Raw genomic sequence first — 23036 nt, forward strand, 5'->3', positions numbered from 1 at the left:
TAAAGTGGCTTATGCAATGAAAAGCAGGTAAGAGTTGTATATCCATTGGGAAATGATGGGGATTCGGGACTATTCTTTGAGCAAAGTGTTTTCTTTTTTTGGGGGGGGGTCTTTTTTTATATCACGGCATATGGAAAGTTTCCAAGCTAGGGGTCAAATTGGAGCTGTAGCCACCGGCCTACGCCACAGCAACACAGGATCTGAGCCACGTCTGCAACCTATGCCACAACTCATAGCAACGCTGGATCCTTAACCCACTGAGCAAGGCCAGGGATCAAACCTTCATCCTCATGGATACTAGTTGGGTTTGTTAGCGCTGAGCCAAAATGGGAACTCCAACAAAGCATTTTCTTACTTGATTTGGTCACTGAGTCATTTATACACATATTACCTAACACGTCTTTGTGTAAACTCACTGTAAGCCCACTGACAGCCCCACTTGTGGGGGAGACACGAGACCTGTCCCCATTCTCCAGTCTTAACAGTCAGGTCTAACACAGAGGAAAAGAGCTACAAGCCCCTGTGCTGACCCAGCTTAACCTTTTGTGCTCCTGCAGGCTTCACAGTGACAAAATCCAACCCAGTGTGCATTCACTTTTTCAAGACACACCTTTTCCTGTTGTAAAACATCTCTTTAAAATGCTAGAGGATGTTGATGTTCCCGTCATGGCGCAGTGGTTAACGAATCCAACTAGGAACCATGAGATTGCAGGTTTGATCCCTAGCCTTGCTCAATGAGTTAAGGATCTGGCGCTGCCATGAGCTGTGGTGTAGGTTGCAGACGCGGCTCACATCCCAAGTTGCTGTGGCTGTGCTGTAGGCCGGTGGCTACAGCTCCGATTAGACCCCTAGCCTGGGAAGCTCCATATGCCATGGGAGCAACTCAAGAAAAGGCCAAAAAAAGACAAAAAATAAAACATAAAAAATAAAAACAAAAGTGCTAAAGGATGTTTAAAGCATTGTCTATAATAACGGTTCTATTGTTTGGGAATGGGAGTGAGACATGTATAAAGATTGGGGTCTTGGAGTCATATGATGTTTTTTGTTTGGTTGGTTTTTGTTTTTTTTTGGGGGGGGGTTCTTTTAGGGTTGCACATGCAGCATATGGAAGTTCCCAGGCTAGGGGTTAAATTGGAGCTGTAGCTGCCAGTCTACGCCACGGCCACAGCAACTTGGGATCCGAGCCATGTCTGCGACCTACACCACAGCTCATGGCAATGCTGGATCCTTAACTCACTGAGCGAGGCCAGGGATCAAACCCGCATCCTCAAGGATACTAGTTGGGTTCGTAACTGGCTGAGGAACAACAAGAACGCCCACAGGATGTTTTGTCCTGAAGGGAGAGGTGTGTTTCTTCCTAGATGTTGCCCCTAGGAAATAAATGATTAGAAAAGTTAGCATAAGGTTAATGCTAACGCCAAACCAATTCAGGATATAGGATGATGTAAAATCGCCATTCTGATTCTCACACATAAATGGTCAAATCAGCCTCTGAGCTTTTATATTTATCAAGAGTACTGATGTTAATTAATGTCAAGGCTAATCTACAACAGCAGATATCACAAAACAACTACCCTACTGGCCTTAGGCTCTGAAAAATATGATATGGGCTTATTCTATGAAAGCCTTGATTTCCCGATTCTTAATTTTCTTAAGTTAATATTAAAATTATGCTCCCGATGTGGCTCAGCATGTTGAGAACCCAACATAGTGTCCCTGAGAATGTAGGTTCAATCCCTGTCCTTGCTCATTGGGTTAAGGATCTGGCATTGCCACAAGCTGTGGTGTAGGTCACAGATGTGGCTTGGATCCTGTGTTGCCATGGCTGTGGTATAGGCCTGCAGCTGCAACTCTGATCTGAACCCTAGCCTTGGAACTTCAATATGCCACCAGTGGGACCCTAAAAAGAAAAAAAAATGTTTTAAAGAAGTAAAATTATGCTGTATGATTTCAGCATGGACAAACTGAAGGAGAGGAATTGGGCCAGAAAATAGGCAGAAGCGGCCCCTTAGGGGTTACATGTCACCCACAGTGCAGGGATGGTGACAAGCACAGTCAGGCTCAACTTTTGTCTTTGAATCATCCTTTTCAATGCCAGCCAGAATAGGGGTGTCTAATAATTATTTTTGCCTCTCCCCTCTGTATCCCCTTAACAAAATCACTGCCAAGTGGAGTTAGCATTAAAGGGCAGTATAGCAATGCAGGAAGGAGGGTGGGTTTAGGATAACACTGACCTGGCTGGTTCTCCAGTCCACCTCTTTCTAGTATATAACTTCTCTAAGCTTCAGTTTCCCCCATCCTAAAATCAAAATAGAAAAGCTCCCAGTCCACAGGGATGTTTTGACAATTAAGGGAGCTAATGTATGCAAAGCTCTTAGCACATTCAATCGACGTGAACTATTATTATCACGGGGAACACGTGAATCACAGAGCGGAGCTGTCGTTTTCCAGCCAACCTGCCTCTCTTCTCTCTCCTGGGAGTTTAATCACGAAGCACGGTTTGTGATGAAATGACTCCTCAGCTCAAAACCTTGATGGAGTCAAGTTCCAAGTCCCTTCCTGGGGCCTGGGAAGCCCCTCGTGAAGGAGCTTCCCTCCCCTCGTGAAGGAGCTTCCCTCCCCTCCTCCAACCCTATGCGCTCAGCACCCCAGGACCAGCCTCTGTGAACCGGCTTCTGATCCCCCACCCCCATCACAGGGGCTGGCTCAGGGGCTGGCTCCCAGCAGAACTATCAAGCCAGAGTGCGTGACTTTCACGGCTTGTTTTGTGCCTTGACATGGTGCCCCCCCACTGTGAACTCGATCTCCCGGCTTACAGAGCAAACTCCTCGAAAGTGGAAAGAAGCCCTTGTTGACTGTTATGTCTCCTGTAGTGCTTTGCAAGCAGTTTTGCCCATAACCCACCAGAAAATGTTGCTTGAGTTGAATTGCGAAGTTGACTCCGAATGTGTATTGTTAAGTCATTACAGTAAAGGAAGTCAAAGAGTTTGGGATCAAAAGAACTGGATATTTATGTGGCTGTCTATCTATCTATCATATCATATGTATCCATCATATTTATCTATCTTTCTATCATATCTACCATATCTATCTTTCTATCATATCTATCTAGCTCTCATATCTATATATCTATCTCTCCTATCTATCTATATCTATCATATCTATTTATTTATCATATCTATCATATCTATCTATCCATCCATCTATCTATCTATGTGTGTGTGTTTAAGCACATGTGTCTGTTTATATATGTGTAACAGATCAATAGATAGATTTCCTCATGTGAACCAGAGACGGGCACTTGCCATCTGGCTCTACACAGATTGAATCATGAGCCACCACAGCTGCCGACCCTCAATACCCCTGAAAGGAGCTCAGGGTGGGGATCAGGAGTGAGGCACTCTGTGCCAACTGGCAGAATAGGCCTTCAGATAGTTAGATATTTTGAGAAGAAGATTTGATGAGCCCAATTCTTACAACTCCTTGCATCCTGGAAAGCACTAAAATCCTTCATGGTGATGTCTGCGCCTCGTGACTAGCAGTAACCTTTGTGAGACTAGCACCAACTTTTTGTAAAATCTCTGATTGGTTGCATGTACCTCCCCCTTCCCCCAAATCACATACATACTGACTTTCCCCCCTTCCTCTTTGGAGTGGTTTTTCAGAGCTCTCTGAAATGCTGTCTCCCCAGCTCTAGTCCTCATTTTGCCCCCATTAAAACTTGACTCACAACTCTCATGTTGTGAATGTTTTTTAAGAAGTCAATACTCATCTGTGAAACAGACATCTGACATAAGTTTCCTGCCAACTCTAAGCCTGTGAATCTGAGTTACCGGTCTTCCTGTCCTTATAATACACCTCTGAACATTCTAGCAGCAGAGTAACCTGGGCTCCATCATCCAGAGGCACAGAAAGTTGGCCAGGCAGGGGATAAATCTCCAAGTGGGGTCTGAGGGTAACTACCGGCTCTCCCTCTGCCCCCAGTGGCCTTTCCCAGACAAAGGCCACTGTGAGTCTGCTGGTTATTTTTATTCTTTGAAGTCAAAATGTCCAGGTTTTCTCTTTATGGCAACACTTTGCATGTATGTTAGTACCTTGCCTGCAGAAGACACCCTATAAAAATCTCTTGAGTGGAGAGTTCCCATCCTGGCTAGTGGTCAACAAACCCAACTAGTATCCATGAGGATGTGGGTTTGATCCCTGGCCTCCTTCAGTGGCTTAAGGATCCAGTGTTGCTGTGAGCTGTGGTGTAGGTTGCAGACACAGCTCAGATCCAGCGCTGCAGTGGGTGTGGTGTAGGCCATCGGCTACAGCTCCAATTAGACCCCCAGCCTGGGAACCTCCTTATGCCATGGGTGTGGCCCTAAAAAGACCAAAAAAAAAAAAAATCTCTTGAGTGAATGAGTGGATCATCTTCCTTTTCATTAAAAAATAACAATGACAAGATTTTTTTTAAAAAAAATACATTTACCAGGAGTTCCCATCGTGGCTCAGCAGAAACAAATCTGACTAGCATCTGTGAAGACACAGGTTCACTCCCTGGCCTTGCTCAGTGGAGTTAAGAATCTGGCGTTGCCGTGGCTGTGGCGTAGGCCAGCAGCTACAGCTCCAATTCAACCCCTGGCCTGGGAACCTCCATGTGCCACAGGTGTGGCCCTAAAAAAGACCAAAAAAAAAAAAAATTTATGACAGGATACTGTGCTTAAAAAAAAGTCACCATCTCCACCAAGAATAATGACCTGTCCTGTTACATTATGTGTGCATTAGCTCACATAATTGTCACAACAGTCCTGTGAGCTAGGACTTATAAATTCAAATTTTTTTCATTGTAGATAGCATTTATCATACAGCATTATTTGTAGGGTTTATCACTATCTAAAATTAAATTATATGTCATTATGTTTATTATACATCTCCCTGTGAAATGCAATCTCCATTATGACATAGGGATTTTTTTTTCTTTCTTCTTATTTATTACTATTTCCCTAACACAGTGCCTGGTACATAATAGGGGCTCAATTAAAAAAAAAAAAAAAAACCCTGCTAAAGAGAATTGAAATGTATATCAAGAATCTGGTCTAATAAGGTCTGTGAGGAAGGGAAACATTTAAGCAGTTAAGAAATCTCATTCTAAAAAGGAGATTCAGGAGTTCCCGTTGTGGCACAGCAGAAACGAATCTGACTAGGAACCATGAGGCTGCAGGTTCGATCCCTGGCCTGGATCAGTGGGTTAAGGATCTGTCGTTGCCGTGAGCTGTGGTGTAGCTCACAGACACAACTTGGACCTGGCATTGCTGTGGCTCTGGTGCACCCAGCAGCTACAGCTCTGATTGGACCCCTAGCCTGGGAACCTTCATATGGTGCAGATGCGGCCCTAAAAAGATAAAAAATAAAAATAAAAAAATAAAAAGGAGATTCAATTCTGAGGCATAACTACTTGATTGGGTTTAGGGGGCACAGGACTAATGGGAGATTTTGACCCTGATTTGTTTTGGAAAAAAAAAAAAGGAATAAGGCAGAAAATGCAAAGGTGGGAATACCCTGGAGAGTTTGGAAATGATTAACTAAGACCCTTCCTCTGCAATGTTTCACAGGTAAGACGAATTGGGAATAAATGTAGGTTTCATTTCCCCCACTTTGGAATCCTTTTATTTAAAAGGGAAAGAAAAAGGGATAGAACGATGGCAACTTTAGAGCAAGTTCAAGGAAGAGATGAGAGAAAAAGATCACGTGGAGGATACGTGAAAAAAATCTCAAAAGACAATGCCGCTACCCTGATGGAGAGAAAGCAAGCGAGGGGTTGAGAGGCAATCAGGGGAATCAAGGGAAGGAAACAGTGGGACAAAGTCAAGAAAATTGCACTGCTGAGGAAAGAGCCACAGATGGCAAGAACCATCCGGCTTGCCAATAGGAGATCTAAGGGTTTAAAGGAAACGGGAAGTTTGGGGGTGATGGTAGTTACCAGAGAAAATGAGGGAGAAGTGGGTGGAATTTTAAGGTTGAAGATTTCATGACAAAAACGTAATTGGACAGTAAGAACTTTAAAATGGCACTTAAAGAGAAGATGAGTCATCCCAGAGACTAAAGAGACTTTAGAAAAAGATGTGAAAGTGTTAGGAAGTGGAGGACACTTGTCATCCTGGAAACAGGCTTAGAAACACACCAGAACTCATTCATCCTTTCATTCAGCCTTTCCTGAAGATTCCCCACTAGGCACTGGGGACACACAAGAGAATGAATCAGGCCCAACACAAACCCGGCTTTCCTAGAGTGTACATGTGAATAAAGCAGGTGAATCTCACTGATGAAGATATATTCAAGCAGGTGTGGGACCGAGATGTCCAGACAGAAGAGTGAATCCCAAGAACCGCTCTGGATTGGGGAAGAGGGAGTGGAAGCAGGTTTTCTGGGCAGTGGCGATTGAGCTGGGATCCAAGGGGGAGAGGGATGAGGATGGGTGAAAGAATCCCTCTAGGAGGAGGAATGGAGCAAGCACAGTCCTGTGGAGGAAAGATGGTGGCACCTGCTGGAAACAGATGGAAGGTGAGCACAGCTGGAGAACAGCGAGTTGAGAGAAGTGGGGTAAACAGGGCCAGGTGCCGTGGCAAGAGCTCCCTCAGGCTGTCCAGAGGGTCATGGTCATTATTGAGGGTTTCATTGTAAGAGCAGTAGGACTTCATAGGGAACTACAATTTCTTGCCTAGAGGAGGAATGGCACGTTACTAGTAGCTGGTCCCTCCAGATAACCGACACTCACGAATGCCTGTGCCCAAACCTTTTCTATTATCACCAGCTTTGATGGACAAAGGTCTGGAGGAAGCTTGCTTTTATTCTTTGTCCTTTCTTATGTCCTTAAACGCTTAACATTTTCTCGATAGCTGCAGGCACAAAATACCACACGTCTGAGGCTTAAAGGCTGTTTGTCCTATGTTCAGTGATCTTAGGATTATTTTTTGCTTTTGAAATCCTGGTCTGTTTTCAACCTTTTCCATCCCAGTTGTTGCCATTGTGTCTGCTTCCCTCTCTAACTGGAGAAGCAATCTCCCAATATATTGCGGGACGAAAAACTAGGGAGCCAAATGAAGAGGCTTCAGTTGAGCTGGAGGTCATGGGCTTTGTGGCTCCCTGGACACTAGGTGGGTCTCCTCCTCTGCCCCGTGGGTGCTCCAGATGGCAGTGCGCTTACAGGGACCTCTATCTGGTGCCTCTGAGCTGCAGAGTCCAATATGGTAGCCACTGGCCACAGGCAGCTATTTAAATTTCAATTCATCAAAATGAAATAAAGTTAAAAATTCAGCACTATATACAACAGCCAAGACATGGAAGCTGTTGATAGAGAAATACATATATACATGGAATATTTCTCAGCCATAAAAAGAACGAAATAATCCCATTTGCAGCAACATAGATGGACCTAGAAATTATCATGCTAAGTGAAGTTAGAAAGTGAGAGACAAACATCATATATCATTTACATAAAAAGGATACACATGAACCTATTTGTGGAATAGAAACAGACTCACAGATTTTAAAAAACTTAGGGTTACCAAAGGGGAGAGGTAGGGAGGGAGGGATGGATTGGGGGTTTGCGATGGAAATGTTCTAAAATTAGGTTGTAATGATGGTTGTACAACTATAAATATAATAAAATTCATTGATTTTTTTCTAAATAAATAAAAAATAAAAGCTGACCTGATCAGGTCAGGTTCACGCAAAAAAAAAAAAAAAAAAAAATTCAGACCTTAGTCACACTAGCCACATTGCAAGTGCTTCATGGCCACATGTGGCCAGTGGCCACTATATAAGGCAGCAGAATCTGAACCTTTGTATTGTCCCAGAAAGTTCCATGGTCTTCGAGTGATGGCAGAGACCACGGACCAAATGGTGTACACTATTGTCATTAATGATATTTTCAACATCCATCTTACAGTCACCCCAGACATGCCCCAGCCTTTCTCCTTCCTCTAAGTGTACAGAAATACATTCTGTGAGTTAGTCTTTCAGAATTGTCATAATTACTGTAACACTACTGAAGAAATGCTCAGGGATCTGCTCTTTCCAGCAGAGAAATGGCTTCCAAGCTAATTAAAATTCTGCAGTTGCTTCTTGGAAAATCTGAGCTCTTGATGGATTCACCTTCCCACAGTGGCTCCAAATAGATACCCGTCACTTATGTGCCATGCAGCCTTAATAATCTATTCGAGAAATTCCAAGACACCACCTGAGCTTTCTTTAGTTTGTATCTCAACCCCAGGAAACCAGGCACTTCAGGAACCTGAGGCCTTGGCACAAACAGATGCTCATTTTCTGGGGGAAAAAAAAAAATCAGCTCGTTGAACTGATGAGCTAGTTAACCTGTCTCCTGAGCTCAGAAGGGCAAATGAAAGAAGAAACAGATCGAAGATATTCCAGCTGAATGTTACATAAAAGTCATGTCAAGGTGTGATGAATAATGCATTTAGCGATTCCTTGATTTTCATTATGTGCCAGCTTGAGCATATGGTCTGAGCCTAGAGGTTTCCATAATAATCACAATAATAATAACACTCAGACATCACTCATCCCTGTAATAACTCTGTACGGTGGGAAGTATTTCCCACGTCTCTCAGATGAGGAAACCAAGACACAGCTGGGAATCTAGCACTAGGTCATGTGACTCTGCATCCCCCAGGGCAGGCCCCCCAGCTCTCTGCTCTCAGGTGCACATGCCTCTGTCTCCTGGCATCTCTGGAGGTGCGGAAGGCTGGGGAAGTGGCTCAGGAAAACACAGTAAGGCACAGAGAGGGGAGAGGAGGCCGTAGAGGTCCAAGCTAACTGTGTCTTTCTGGAAGCTCCTATGCCGGTTAGCTCCTTTGGTGATGGTGTGGTTTGTGTGCTCCAAACTTTGACTTTAACTGACAATGAAAAAAAAGTGGGATGCAGCAACTTTTTTTTTTTTTTGACTGTTGTGGTCAGCCAACTTAACATGACCCGAGTTTGAGAGAGAAGTTTTACTTTATTTAAAAAGGAACAGGAGTTCCCATGTGGCCCAGCAGTAAGGAACCCAACTAGGATGCATGAGGATGTGGGTTCAATCCCTGGTCTTGCTCAGTGGGTTAAGGATCTGGCATTGCCATGAGCAGTGGTGTAGGTCACAGACATGGCTCAGAACAGGCATTGCTGTGGCTGTGGTATAGGCTGGAAGCTGCAGCTCTGATTTCCCTTAGCCTAGGAACTTCCATATGCCATGGGTGCGGCCCTCAAAAGCCAAAAAAAAAAAAAAATGGAACAAATAAAACAGAAACAAACAAACATAACTACAGTAAGTCTCCAGGATGGGGAGTTCCTGCTGTAGCGAAGTGAGTTAAGAATCTGACTGTAGCGTCTGTGGAGGTGAGCATTTGATCCCCAGCCCAGTGCGGTGGGTTAAAGATCTGGTGTTGCCACAGGGCTGGCATAGGTTGAAGTTATGGCTTAGATTCAATCCCTGGCTCCAAGAAACTTCCACATGCCGCAGGTGCGGCCAAAAATAAAAACAAAAAGAAAGTCTCCAGGATGAAAGTCTCTCGCAGCCTGTCTCTTGCTAATTTGGTCATTTGTTCTTACCACTGCTTCTGGGGTAAAGTACTGTTGTTGGCCAGGCTGAGGTTTGAGGATTCTGTAAGGTCTCTCCCTTTGACCACCTCAGCCGCTAACTTGAGTGGGTCATAAATATTTTCTGAGCACTGTCTTGTTATTCAGAGGTGAGTGACATGCAGTTTTTTCTCAAGAGGAGCGTGTGGTCTGGCCTAGGATACGAACGGGTAAGCAAATACAAGCCTACTCATATTGTGCACTGCAGATACTGCATTTTTTACAAATTGAAGGTTCATGGAAATCTTGCATTGAGAAAGTCTATCAGTGCCATTTTCCCAACAGCAGTAACTCACTTCATGTCTCTGTCTCCCATTTTGATGATGTTCACAATTTTTCAAACCAGCAAAAAGGTTATAATTCGCCAAAGGCTCAGATGACGGTTAGCATAAAGTATTTTAAAATTAAGGTATGTCCATTTTTTTAAAACATAATGCTATTGCACACTTAATAGATGACTGTATAGTGTAAACATGACTTTTACATGCACTGAGAAACCAAAATTTCCTGTGACTTGCTTTAGTGCTACATTCGCTTTATTGCTATGCTCTGGAACCCAACCCACATTATCTCTGAGGCCTGCCTGTAATTATAACACAGAAGGATAAATGCTATGAAGCCAGGAAATGTGAGGTGTAAATGAGCTGAGAACTAAATGCAGACTTCCAAGCAAAAACTCCGAGTTATGGTGGGTCAGATGAGGATGTAAACTTGGGTTTGGGATGAAATGGAGAACAGGCTACAGGCTCAGATTAGAGCAGAAGCAATGCCGACAAGGTACCTGGAACACTGATAGTCATTATTGAGGCTACAGGGTCACTGGTAAGTCTGGCCCAGGGCTGAATTTAGAACAAGAGTTTTATGAGCCATGATTCATTCAGGGTTAGAATCAGTTTTAATCAATGACTAGTAAATATCCACCGGCAATACTGAACTAGAAGTGAAGAGATAGGTCAGGCATCAGAAAAAAACTTTGAGAGATGAGAGCTATGGACTATCTATCGGGGACAAAATTGGGAAGTGCAAGTTCAAGGCATGAGAGAAAAATGGGAACCTGGACCACAGAGGGACCCAGAGTTCCAGGGCACAGAGAATGGATGTCAAGTTTGTTTCAGGGCCACAGGTAATAGTAGGGAAAAGGATGAAGTGATCAAAGGGACTCAGCCAGACCAGCCTAAACCCACTGAGAGCTGCATTCCAGAGTCCAACATCCCACTCAGAATGTTTGAATGGAACTAATTTCTGGTAAGAACAGGATGTTCCCCTTTGCTCTCTTGAGTGGGGGCTCAGTCTGCTTGTTTCAGATGGAGTGTGGGAGGAGGAAATGGTGGGCAACTATATCACACCTCATGGGGATCAGGAAGAGAGAAAGCCGCGTAGGGTATCAGGTGATGAAGACGATAGAGAATTGGCAGGTGGTGTCTGTGAGGTGCGTGGGCAAGAAAAAAAAAGGTAGGAGTGGGTGGCTGGCCTTGGCAAAGGCAAGAACGGTGCTTTAGTTTTGAGCAGTGAGAACAGAGAGCTCTTCCCATAAGACCACCACCCACCTCCCCCAGGCTGCAAAGGGGAGCCAGGCAGTGGTGAAGGTCCTCTGCCTTCAATGAGCTAGACAGCCTTGCATGCAGTGAGAGCAACCTGTGGCAACTGGCATCTGACTCAGTCCTTTGTATCCCTTGTATTTCACAGTAAACTCTAGGACTCAGTTCCTGAATTTCCCTCTTGAGTTCAGTATGAGACATGACAAAGCAGGGAGGTGGGGTCTGGATGACTTCCTAGAGCATTCCCAAAACAAGTATCACCCTCCTTCTTTTTCTGTGGCAGCAACCATGTCACACTCAGCAAGTCCTTGGGGGCCTAGCAAAGTGCTGGGCAAGAAACACAGAATTCTACAGGGTCCCCAGCTCTTATGACAAGATGTCCAAGCTCTCAGGTGGGGGCTTCCTTACTGCAAGTGATATCAATAAACCAATATTCTACAAAACCAAAGCTTTTGGAGTTTACTTTGGAGGTACCTGGTTTTTTAAAAAAACTTTATGGCCACATTTGTGACATATGGAAGTTCCCAGGCCAGGGATTAAATCTGAGCCAAAGCTGTGACCTATGCCGAAGGTGCAGCAATGCTGGATCCTTTAACCCATTGTGCTGGGCCAGGGATCAAACCTTCACTTCTGCAGTCAGATTCTTAACCCACTGTGCCACCATGAGAACACCCTGGGGGTGCCTACTAAAGAAACTTGACTTCCAGGGAGTTCCTGATGTGGCTCAGCAGGTTGAAAAACCTGACTAGTATCCATGAGGATACAGGTTCAATCCCTGGCCTTGTTCCATGTGGTAAGGATCCCGCATTGCCACGGGTTGTTGTGTAGGTCGCAGTCGTGGCTTGGATCCCAAGTTGCTATGGCTGTAGTGTCAGCTGGCAGCTGTAGCTCCAATTCGACCCCTAGCCTGGGAAATTCCATATGCCACAGGTGTGACCTTAAAGAGCAAGCAAGCAAGCAAGCAAGGAAGAAAGAAAGAAAGAGAAAGTAGAAAGAAAGAAAAGAAAAGAAAAGTAAAAAGAAGGAAACTTGACCTCTAAAAATGTGCTGAATCTCTAAGCTATGCTCTATCCTGGGGGATCCCCTTGGCTTCCATGCTGCCAATTCTCTAGTTAAGGCTTGACTCTCAGAGTTATGCCCTGGTAATACAAGGTGCTGGAGTTCAGTATGTAGTTGCAGGGACTCAGGGATGCAAGGCATGGAGCAGTCCTATAAGCAAATACTCATCATTGGCTCAGCAGCAAATCCTCAGCCTCTTTCTGTTTGTTCTGCAGTGCTGAAGGGGGACAGCTGCAGGCCTTCTGTTTTGCCCACTTATCCAGGACAACTTGAATGCACCACCGATTTCACTGATGTGCCAATTCCAAATTACCCAAACAAACGTAGGTGCCCAGATGTGGGAAACAATGGGCTTGTAAGTGACTCTAATATGTGGACACCAGAAAGTTATCATAGAAAGATATAAGATAAAAAATATCATATTAGATATACGATCATTGGGATCCACATGGGAAACCTAGAAGATTGGGTGTTATTGACATTGAAAGCACACCCAACTTGAGTGATACTTAGTTTTGGCTGAAGACAGAGTGCTTTTCTTACTTGGTCTCAGGATCTACACGGAGAGCAAAGCTCCTTCACATCTCCAAATAGGAAGGTACCACAGATTCAACATCCAGGACTCTGGCATATCTGCAGATTTTGAACTCCATTTATAGTATAGCCTTGTCATTATTTTCTAATTTATCCCAAATTTCTATTTCCTGGCTAAAACTTTATGTAGTCGCCTCTCTTTGTGAACACCTTCCCAAAAAGAACATTTTCTTTTTCTGGCATCTCACAAGAGTTGCTGAGCAGACAAACAGTAAAACATGCATTGAAAGGTAAACACTAAGCAGTAAGCTAAGCTAAGCTCCTTCACCAGCTATATGGCTCACTCTCATGTGTCATAGGCTTTGGGGTTGTTCATAAATAGTCCAGCCAGAAACCTTCAAACTGCAAATGCCTAGCATGCAATGTGGTGGCTCACGTGCTGCTACTAAGGCCATGTGCAGAAGGAAAACGCTTCTTTGTCCAAGTTACTAAGCCGCTTACTATGGGGACCGTGTGATTTGTAGCCCTGGGGTATGAACTGGGAGGGGAGGCTTATGCCTGGGCTGTGGTCCACGAGAGCGGACATCCTTGAGAGAGCTCAGGTTCTTCTTCCCCAAGTTTGGTAAGCTAGGACCTTTTGGCCTGCTGGCTCTTGTTTGGATGGATGGGGGAGGGAGTGGTTCTGGCAACTATGGAAGCTCCCAGCTGCCCAGCTTGGCCTGGCACCCATATGCCAGCAGCTGCAGCCAGGCACTCCACCCATGTGTGTCTCCCCACTGCTACAGCCCTACTTGGACCCCCACATATGACAACCCATGGCACAACCCCCTCCCTGCCCCCATCCCCTACCTCCATTTCCATTCTCCACTCTTTCTTCTTCTAGAGAATCCCCATGTGTCTGAGGAAACATATCTTTGATTTTAGCCCTAAAGTGGATTACATTAAAGAACCTGCACAGACTTTAAAATACAGTTATTGGAGTTCTCTGGTGGCTCTGTGGGTTAAAGATCCAGCATTGTCACTGCTATGGCTCAGGTTGCTACTGGGGCATGGGTTTGATCCCTGGCCCGAGATCTTCTGCATGCCATTGAGTGCGAAAAAAAATTTATATGTATGTATATATAGTTTTTGCCACCCCGAGGAAACTCAAATAGCTGATAGAGTCATCTTTACACGTCTTTCTCCCTTCCTAACTCCCACGTCCCTCCCAGAAAATCTGATGCCAGTCACCGTGTGTTCCTGCTGCCAACTTTAACCACCGACTCAGCCCTGCTTCTGACAGGAACTTCCTTTAAAGATAAATTTAAACCGAAAGTCCATTATGCCATTAGAATCTCATCCAGAATTCCATCTATTTTGGTGACGTTTTTTCTTAGCTCTGTTTAGCGATCTTTTCATTACACCAAACGACTGTCAGAAATCCCACTGCAGACAGAGCTTCTCACAGACGTACCAGTCAGTTGCCTTGAAGTCACCATCTTGTGCCTCCCCCAGAGTTTTAAGGGTTTTGTTTAGCCATGAGGATGGAGAGAAGCCTCTGCACCTGCAGTTGGGATATGTCAGACCCAAAGGGGGATTAATGAGTGTGGCTGGCCATGGCTGTGTGAAGCCGGGCCAGGGCTCTCTGCGTTTTCTGAGGCTGGGTCTGCATCAGGCTGCCGTTTCTAATCTCGCTGTGGAGTTGGCTCCCATTCCCTCCCTCGACCCTGATAAATCAATAGCCTGTGAATTAGAGCAGAAGTCAACAGACGTTGAGCCAGCCAAGGCCCAGGCCTCTGCCTTGCGAAGACAGCCCTGTCCCAGAGGCCCCCATGGGCCGCCTTCCCTGCAGTGCCTTGACCTTGATTTACGGTTTCTGGGTTCTTGCAGCTCATGGTTCGAGAGGACCTTTGACTGAGTGTGACAAGGGATTTAGGAGTAGATGGGGAAAGATCTAGAAGGCTCACATTTTCCTTCTCTGGACCACCTCTTCTATCCACCGTCCCCTCCCAGTGGCTGCCCATCGTTGGTGCAAATATCTCTCCTAACAAGTGCCTCAAGCAGCCCGCAAGTAAGTAGGTAGGGAGTGTCCACAATGAGGTTGGGACCTTGATGTCCTCGAAGTTTTTTTAGTCAAACTGGCTTTGGACACAAAGGAATGTACAGAACACCATTATCCCGTAGCTGGGCTCAGCAGCTTTTGGGGTGAGGGCCCCCTAAACGAAAGATGAGTGTGATCACCTCACTAAGTGTTCTTAGTTAAATAGGCACCCATTAGATAGAGAAGGGGAAAGTCAACCGGGTTGTAGATCACCAGTGTTAACTACTGCAACACAAACATGCTTTGGGCCATTTTCATAAACATAATTGGGAACACAACACCCCAGTCATTTTGAATTTCTTTGGGTACAATTGTACTTCCATGAATTGTGAATAATTTTTACACAGCAGAGCTGATGAGCGTATGTGTGCATGTGCACTTTAAATGCCTCAAAATACAGAAAAGCCTGCTGTTCGCTAGACAGCTGGCGTCTGCTCCGGGCTTCCAGGTGATTAACTCCCACACAGTGACTCTCAGCCCCCTAGATAAATCAGATGGCGTCACCGGCTACAAAAATGGCAGTGGCCATCCCACCTTCTAGAAAACGACTGTCCGGTGCACACGAGATATTTTGTGTATTTCAGAAGAGGCTTCTGAAAAGGTCTTCCAACGTTCCAGTCCCTAGATAGCAACTGAAAAGCTGTGGAAGAAGATTCACAGTTCACACCCGCATCCCTGATGTCCCGCTGAGCTGCCCCAGATGGAGACGCAGCAGTAGTTTGGCAAGTGTCTGCCAAACAGGGCAGCCAGACGGGGCTGGGAGTGAAGTGCCAAGTGCCAAGTGCCATTCAAGATCCTGGGGACAGACGCTCCTTCCTGAGCCCTGCTCTCTCTCAAGTGGCCACACACGGCTACCTGGAAGGTCAGTTGCCAGGTAGAGGCAACAGGAGGCCGAAACCTCACCCTCACCATCAAGGGCTTCTCAAGTTTTCTCTGAAAAGGGAAAATAAAGCCTCTCCAAGTTTAAAGGGAAAAAAAGGTTATACAATTAGAAGGAAGGACACCAGTGACAGCAGAATACCCACTAGCATTTTAGAACTGAGATTCTAGTATGCTGCTAGGTCTCATATCAGGGAGGGGAAGGACAAACTGATCTGAAAACTATAGAAAACTGGAAAACAGAAGGAACATGGATTGGGTGACTGTGATGATTTTCAGAGTGCAAATAATTGCTATGTTTTTACATTAAGTTAATTTAATTTGCTCTTCCATCTCATGAATCATAGATGTTTTCAGATTCTTTAAATCTGCTTTGTTTATTTGTAGGTTTTCTTTCCCTTTTGGTTTAAAAGCCTGTATTTCTGTTCTGATTCTTGATTGACATGAGTTAGGGCTGATAGACATTTCATTCCATTCATGGACTGAGTTATTCAAACACAGATTTAATGGCTTAGTAAATAGCCATTTAAGCTTCCACTATTAAACCGAACTTCTCCTAGGTACATGTAGACCCTCATATTCTGGGATGTGCAAAGAACTCTGCTATATTCATTGAGGAGAGCGGGACACCCACGAATATATTTATCTTGAAAACTATTTCTGGTCATGTAAAATGTTGTCTACACCATTGTGGTGCAGCAGGTTAAGGACCCAGCATTGTCACTACAGCAGCTTGGGTCACTGATGTGGCATGGGTTTGATCCCTGGCTCGGGAACTTCTGCATGCTGCAGGCATAGCCCGGAAAAAACAAAGTTGTCTAAAAATCTTTTATTGAATCATTTATAGATCCACGTGACTAATCATAAACAGAAAATCTGATATGAGAAATGATATGTAGAAATAGCGCTCTAGGAATTAAGAGCATGTGATGGAGGTAGTAGAAAGACACTGGAGGAGATGCCTGGTTTCCAGTGCCTGCTCTGACTCTCAACTGTTGTCTGACCTTGGGCAAGTTATTTGCCTCATCTGGAATGACTTCTAAGGTTTCTTCAGTTCTAGAAAACTACTACTTTTTATGTAGGTATTATTATTTTTCTTTTTTTAATTTTAATTTTAATTTTTGGTCTTTTCAGGGCCACACTGACAGCATATGGCAGTTTCCAGGCTAGGGGTCATATAGGAGTTGCAGCTGCTGGTCACAGCCATAGTCACAGCAATGCCAGATCAGAGCCTCATCTGCAATCTACACCACAGCTCACAGCAACCCCGGATTCTTAACCCACTGAGTCGGGCCAGGGAGCGAACCCACATCCTCATCGATACTAGTTGGGTTTGTTTCTGCTGAGCCACAATGGGAACTCCCTTTTTTCTTTTAAATTGAAGTGCAGTTATTATATCTCTTAGTGATTCATTATTTTAAAGATTATACTCCATTTACAGTTACTGCAAAATATTGGTTATATTCCCTGTGTTGTACAATATATCCCCGCAGCCTATTTTATTTTATTTTTTATTTTTATTTTTTGCTTTTTAGGGCCACATCCATGGCATATGAAGGTTTCCAGGCTAGGGGCTGAATTGGAGCTACAGCCACAGGCCTACACCACAGCCACAGCAACGCATGATCCAAGCCATGTCTGTGACCTACACCACAGCTCAGAGAAAGGCCAGATCCTTAACCCACTGATTGAAGCCAGGGGTTGAACCCATGTCCTCATAGACAATAGTCGGATTGTTTCCACTGCACCACGACGGGAACTCCCCTATAGCCTATGTTATACCTAATAGTTTGTACCTTTTTATCTCCTATCCTTGTATTTATTGCCCCTCCCCAATTTCCTCCCCCCACCCCCAGTAACCACTAGTTGGTTCTCTACATCTGTGAAGCAAACTCTACTTTTGTCAACTAGGAGATTGGTTCTTCCTCCTTCTGACAGTTAACACGAAGGTAAAGAGATAAAATATTTCTACAGTAGGAACAGGAAAACAACGCATATTTGGAAAACCCTGGAAATTTGCAACATTTGATTTGGAATCAACAGCATCGTCTTTGAAAAATACGTTTTGAATTAGTTTCATTTAATCAGAGAAACCTTTTTTTTTTCCCTTTCCAGTTTGTGACCTTCATTAACAGGGAGCTGTTAGTCTTCCCACTGCAACATTTTTACAAAAGAATTCATATCCTGCAGTATTAGAATAAGTGAGAGCTTTTCTCAGCACTACCTGAGGACTGATTCTATTTTTCATCCTACGGGAAGCTGGATTTGACAGCTAATGGATCTGTTTTGTTCTAAAACTACCATCTGTTCCAAGGCACTTTTAAAGCTTTCTATCATCACCATTATGTGTGAGATGTATAAATATGTACTCATAATTACTCATTTCTAAGAAAAAGGTAAAAACAATTACACTTAGGCTTCAAGGATATAATATTTATACAAATGCAGCTAAGTTTAAATTGCAGCAAAGAAAGAAATTTGATATGCCCGCAGACCCTCTCGTTATATCCATTGATATTGCTAAAAACTAAAGGAATATCTCATTACACCAGAATTGCAGACAATGCTGGAGGTAGGAGTATTATATACAGCTTCCAAACAAGTGTCTCCTAATTCCAGGACCAGCTCTGCAGCAGCTGTTGGGAGGTCCTCAGGGGCATGTCTGGGTGACACTGGTTTCTGTTCTAGTGCTAAGGTGGTCGTCGTACCTTCTGTCATTTGAACTCCGGGTGTGACTTCAACTCCCTGCTTTAACTTACGCAATGTGTTTGTTCTACCCTTTCTTCCATTCTGTGATCCAATTAAAGCTTCCTGTTTAACCAAGCTAGTTCTAAGTTTTTGTCATTTCAGAAAAAAAAAAAATCCTGATATATAAAATATCAACATAGAGTAGCCCTTTTTCTAGCCCTTTATTCCTTATTCTCTAGCTAATATGGTTAACTAGTCCAAGGTATGAGTTCACTAGGTGCCCATAACCTCTTGTCCCTCCCATGCAAGACAGATGCCTCTTAAACTTGACCTTGGGAGGCAGGTGCCTTCATCTGGGGCACCACAGGTGGTCAGCAGTAAGGAGATTTGGGCCAGAGTAAGGATTGGTTCCATTGTTATTCAGTGAATTTGGAAAACAAAGATTACCTGGTATAACTCTACAATAGGGCTGCCCTGGCAAAAAGAGAATTGGTTTTCCTCTTTCTGGAACCCAAGAGCAAGTCTTGGTAGACTCCTAGTCCCAAGTGGGCAGCAGGCAACGTGGACAAGACGACGCAGGTTGAGCCACAAGGAGGACAGTTAAGAGAAGGTATAGGGGTATTAAGCCTGCAGTTCAAGCTGGGAGCTTGAGGCTGGACTTGCACCTGCACAGGGCCCTGGGGGTGATGATAGAGAGCATTCTAGAGGAGGTGATGGTCTTAGAAAGACTGGGAGGGGGAGTGGTGAGAGATGGGGTCATCCTGCAGACTGGGAGTGGGTTGACAATCCATGAAGCATTTGATTAGGATGCATGTGATATAGCATTTGAATTTGACAGATGCTGTGGCATAGGTTTGCAAACCAAGGAGTGGGGTGACCCAAATGAGATGTATATGGATTGTGCTCCAGGCTGTGTAGAAAGTCTGAGGGAGCAGAGGAAGGCCAAGGGCAGAATCCCAGATGGGACACCTGCCAAACTTGCAGGAGTATATTGGAAGGGATGGGTTGAGAGACTAGGATGACAGGACTCAGTAATGATTTACAGTTGAGGAAAGTGAGGAGAGGGGGGAAGGACTAAGCTGACTCAAAGCATGAGACCTAGAGACCAAGACAAGAGCACCCTGAAATCAGTTGTTTGCAGGTGGGGAGAGGAAAGAGGGAAAAACACCATGAATTTTTAAAAAGTAGGAGGCAAGCGAGGCTTTGACACTTGGTGGTTCTTCTAGGATAAAAATTTCAAAAAGGGAAACGAATTTCTTCTTTCATTCAATCACTGTTAAATAAAACTACAGGATAGTAGGAGAATTAATTCCATCTGGACTTTGGGAGACATCTAAACTACCCAAACTCAGATAACTCATTAAGGAAAGCTTCTTAAAGATTCTCCTTTCCTGCTAAGGGATGTATATGAATACTACTTTTTTTTTATGGCTGTATCTATAGCGTACAGAAGTTCCTGAGCCAGAGACTGAACCTGAGCCTCAGCTGTGACCTACACCACAGCTGCAGCAATGCTGGATCCTTTAACCCACTGCCCCAGGTCAGTGATGAAACCCAAGTCTCCTCAGAGACCTGAGCGGCTGCAGTCGGATTCTTAATCCACTGTGCCATAGTGGGAACTCCTGAATATTCTTTTTTATTCTTGTTCCCTCTTTGGGAAGGAGGTGTTGTTTGAGAAATTAAATAAATGATGAATAATGACAGAAATAATTGTGCAAGACCTGAGCTATATTTTTTTAAAATATAACTTATTCTCATAATCTGCAGAAACTGTTCCAAGCAGGGGAGAGAAAGGTAAAATCCTAATGTCTGGTTTCCATAAGTGCAGACTTAGGTAGGAATGTATTAGACCCAGCAGCCGGGTGCAAGTCAAGGCCCCCCGCTCCTGAAACTTTATTGCCCACTGAATTCTAGTATCTGAATGGGAGCAGCCATGTTGTGTGTCACGTGACTCGACCCCCAGCCACAGCTGACTGGAGCCTAGTTAATGGACTGACACAAGTTTAGCCAATCCACGGCCAGAAATCCTGGAAAAAGTTTGCTTAAAAAAAAAAAAAAAAAAAGGCCTTGCCTAGAGATAATGGAATTAAGCACACTCATCAGTTTCTATCTCTTGGAAATGTTGCCCCTTCGAAACTCAAAGAGCCCACCCAGAATAGCAATATCTCCATCACTCAGAAGTTCGATGTACCTTTCTGCACTCTGCTGCCAGTTAGCCAGGAGCTCCTAAGAGAATAAGTCAGATGCCTGGACTAGCATCACCTGCAGGGGTGAATTTCATTGGTATTGGCTGGAAGAGCCTCACTAGAGCCCAGAGCCTGACTTGTGGAGCCCTTACCTGCATCTCCACAACGTGAAATAAAGTTTCCCGCTTCAAGGACAGACAAAAGAGGATGACAGTGACCTCTGGCCATCCCATTCCCGAGGTGTGTTTAGGAACGCCGGCCACCATTTGCTGCAACATGGATGGACCTAGAGATGATCCTACTAAGTGAAGTAAGTCAGACAGAGAAAGACAAATCCCATATGATATCACTTCTATGTGCAATCTAAAATACAACACAAATGAACTTTCTGTGGAACAGAAACAGACTCACAGATATAGAGAACAGATGTGTGGTTGCCAAGGGGGCCCATGAGTGATGGAGGGAAGCATTGGGAGTTTGGGGTTAGCAGATGCAAACTAGTATATATATAGGATGGGAAAATAACAAGGTCCTACTGTAAAGCACAGAGAACTATATTCAATATCCTGTGATAAACCAGGATATTGAATATTATGGAAAAGATTATGGAAAGAATGCGTGTGTGTATGTATACACACACACACACACACATATATATACATATACATATACCTATATGTATATACACATATATACATACACATATGTATATATATAAAATATATACATATATGCATTATATATATGTATAAATGAGTCACTTAGCTGTACAGCATAATTTAACACAACACTGTAAATCAACTATACTTCAATTAAAAGACAAACTGGACACTGACCAAACCCCTTCCCTCCTGATTGTTGCCAGCATCCCTATCCCTGTGGCACTGTCCTCCTAAGTGTCATCAAGGAGGAGCGCCTGCGGCAGCTCTGCTATATTCAGTTCTGATGAGAAACGCCCTATCGTCCTGTGGACTTTTCATGTAGTGGTGTAAAAGGGCCCGCTGCCCTCAGCCAATCATTAGAGAAGGGATTTCTCTGACTGATCCTTTGAGATCCAGCTCTTTTCCATCACCACAGGTCCAGTTCACTCATCGTGTTGTTGGGTTAGAGCCATCACCTTTCTCCGCCACAGCAGCCCTTTGTCTAGCCTCTAGAGACTCGATTGCAACCATCTCCACAGGCTTGATGGGTGAAGTACCTGGTTTGCGTTTAACAGCTGATCTCTGATGATGCGGCATTAAAAGAAAAAAAAAAAAAAAGAAGGAAAGAAACCCTCCTCTGGCCCACTGGGAACACAAAGTGCCCTTTCTGATGCACACGTTTGCCTTCCTACAATTGCCATCAGTCTCTCTGTGCTATGTGGTTGTGACAGTTACAAGATGAAATCCCTGCAGAGCAGCTCTGAGATGTGTCAAGAAATGGACTTCATTCACACCCTGTTTGGTCGACAAGGGCAAGCTACTAGAATTTCAAAGGATAAGCCATCCTTGTCCTTAGTGACTAAATTATTAAGAACTTGGGGAGTTCCCATCGTGGCTCAATAGAAACGAATCTGACTAGTATCCATGAGGATGCAGGTTCGATCCCTGGCCTTGCTCAGTGGGTTAAGGATCTGGCATTGCCATGAGCTGTGGTGTAAGTTGCAGACTCGGCTCAGATTTGGCGTTGCTGTGGCTCTGGCGTAGGCCGGCAGCTGTAGCTCTGATTAGACCTCTAGCCTGGGAACCACCATATGCCGCAGGTGCGGCCCAAAAAGCTTTAAAAAATAGTATAGAAAAGTACATTTCTTTGTTCACTTCCTTGCCAAGGATGTAGGCAACTCAGTTCCACACCTGTGTGTTACTTTACCGCAGAGAACCCTAGAAGCGCTCGCTCTGGAAGCAGGTGGCCCTGGACCCTTCTCGCTGCCTTGCAGCCACACAGTTCTCCGCGATTTCAAAATGTCTTCTTCCATCTTCCCAAGTTCAATCAAATGCACATCCAGTCTTTCTGCCTGTCATTCTGGGCAAGTGAGTTCTGCTGGGGAATGTCCCTTTTCTTCTTCCTGAGAAACCCTCTTCAAATGAATAAAACATGGGCCTGAGCAATTCAGCCTTCACAGCTGGTTCTCACCAGCTTCTTATCTGTCTTTGTTTCCTTCCATTCTGGACAAGCACGATGACTCTGCTGTCACACTGACTTTGATTCCCAGGAAGCTGAGGCTGGCAGGGGATCTGTCGGTCCCATCACCCGAGAGTTCAATTTAGACTAATGATTAGCAATGCTATGCTGCCCGGGGCTACATGCATGTCCTGTTGTCCTAACTGCACAGAGATGGCCCTTCGTGACTCCACTGCATAATTAAAGAAGGGCTACCTGGGCCTTGCTGAACCAGGCAGCCCTGCTTCTATATCTGGCTGAGTGAGCCTGCCAGTCTTGGAGGACTTGACTTCGAAGCTCAGCCCCAGCTGTGGTTTCTGC

This window comes from Phacochoerus africanus, chromosome 12 (assembly GCF_016906955.1).
Source record: "Phacochoerus africanus isolate WHEZ1 chromosome 12, ROS_Pafr_v1, whole genome shotgun sequence".
Taxonomy (NCBI): domain Eukaryota; kingdom Metazoa; phylum Chordata; class Mammalia; order Artiodactyla; family Suidae; genus Phacochoerus; species Phacochoerus africanus.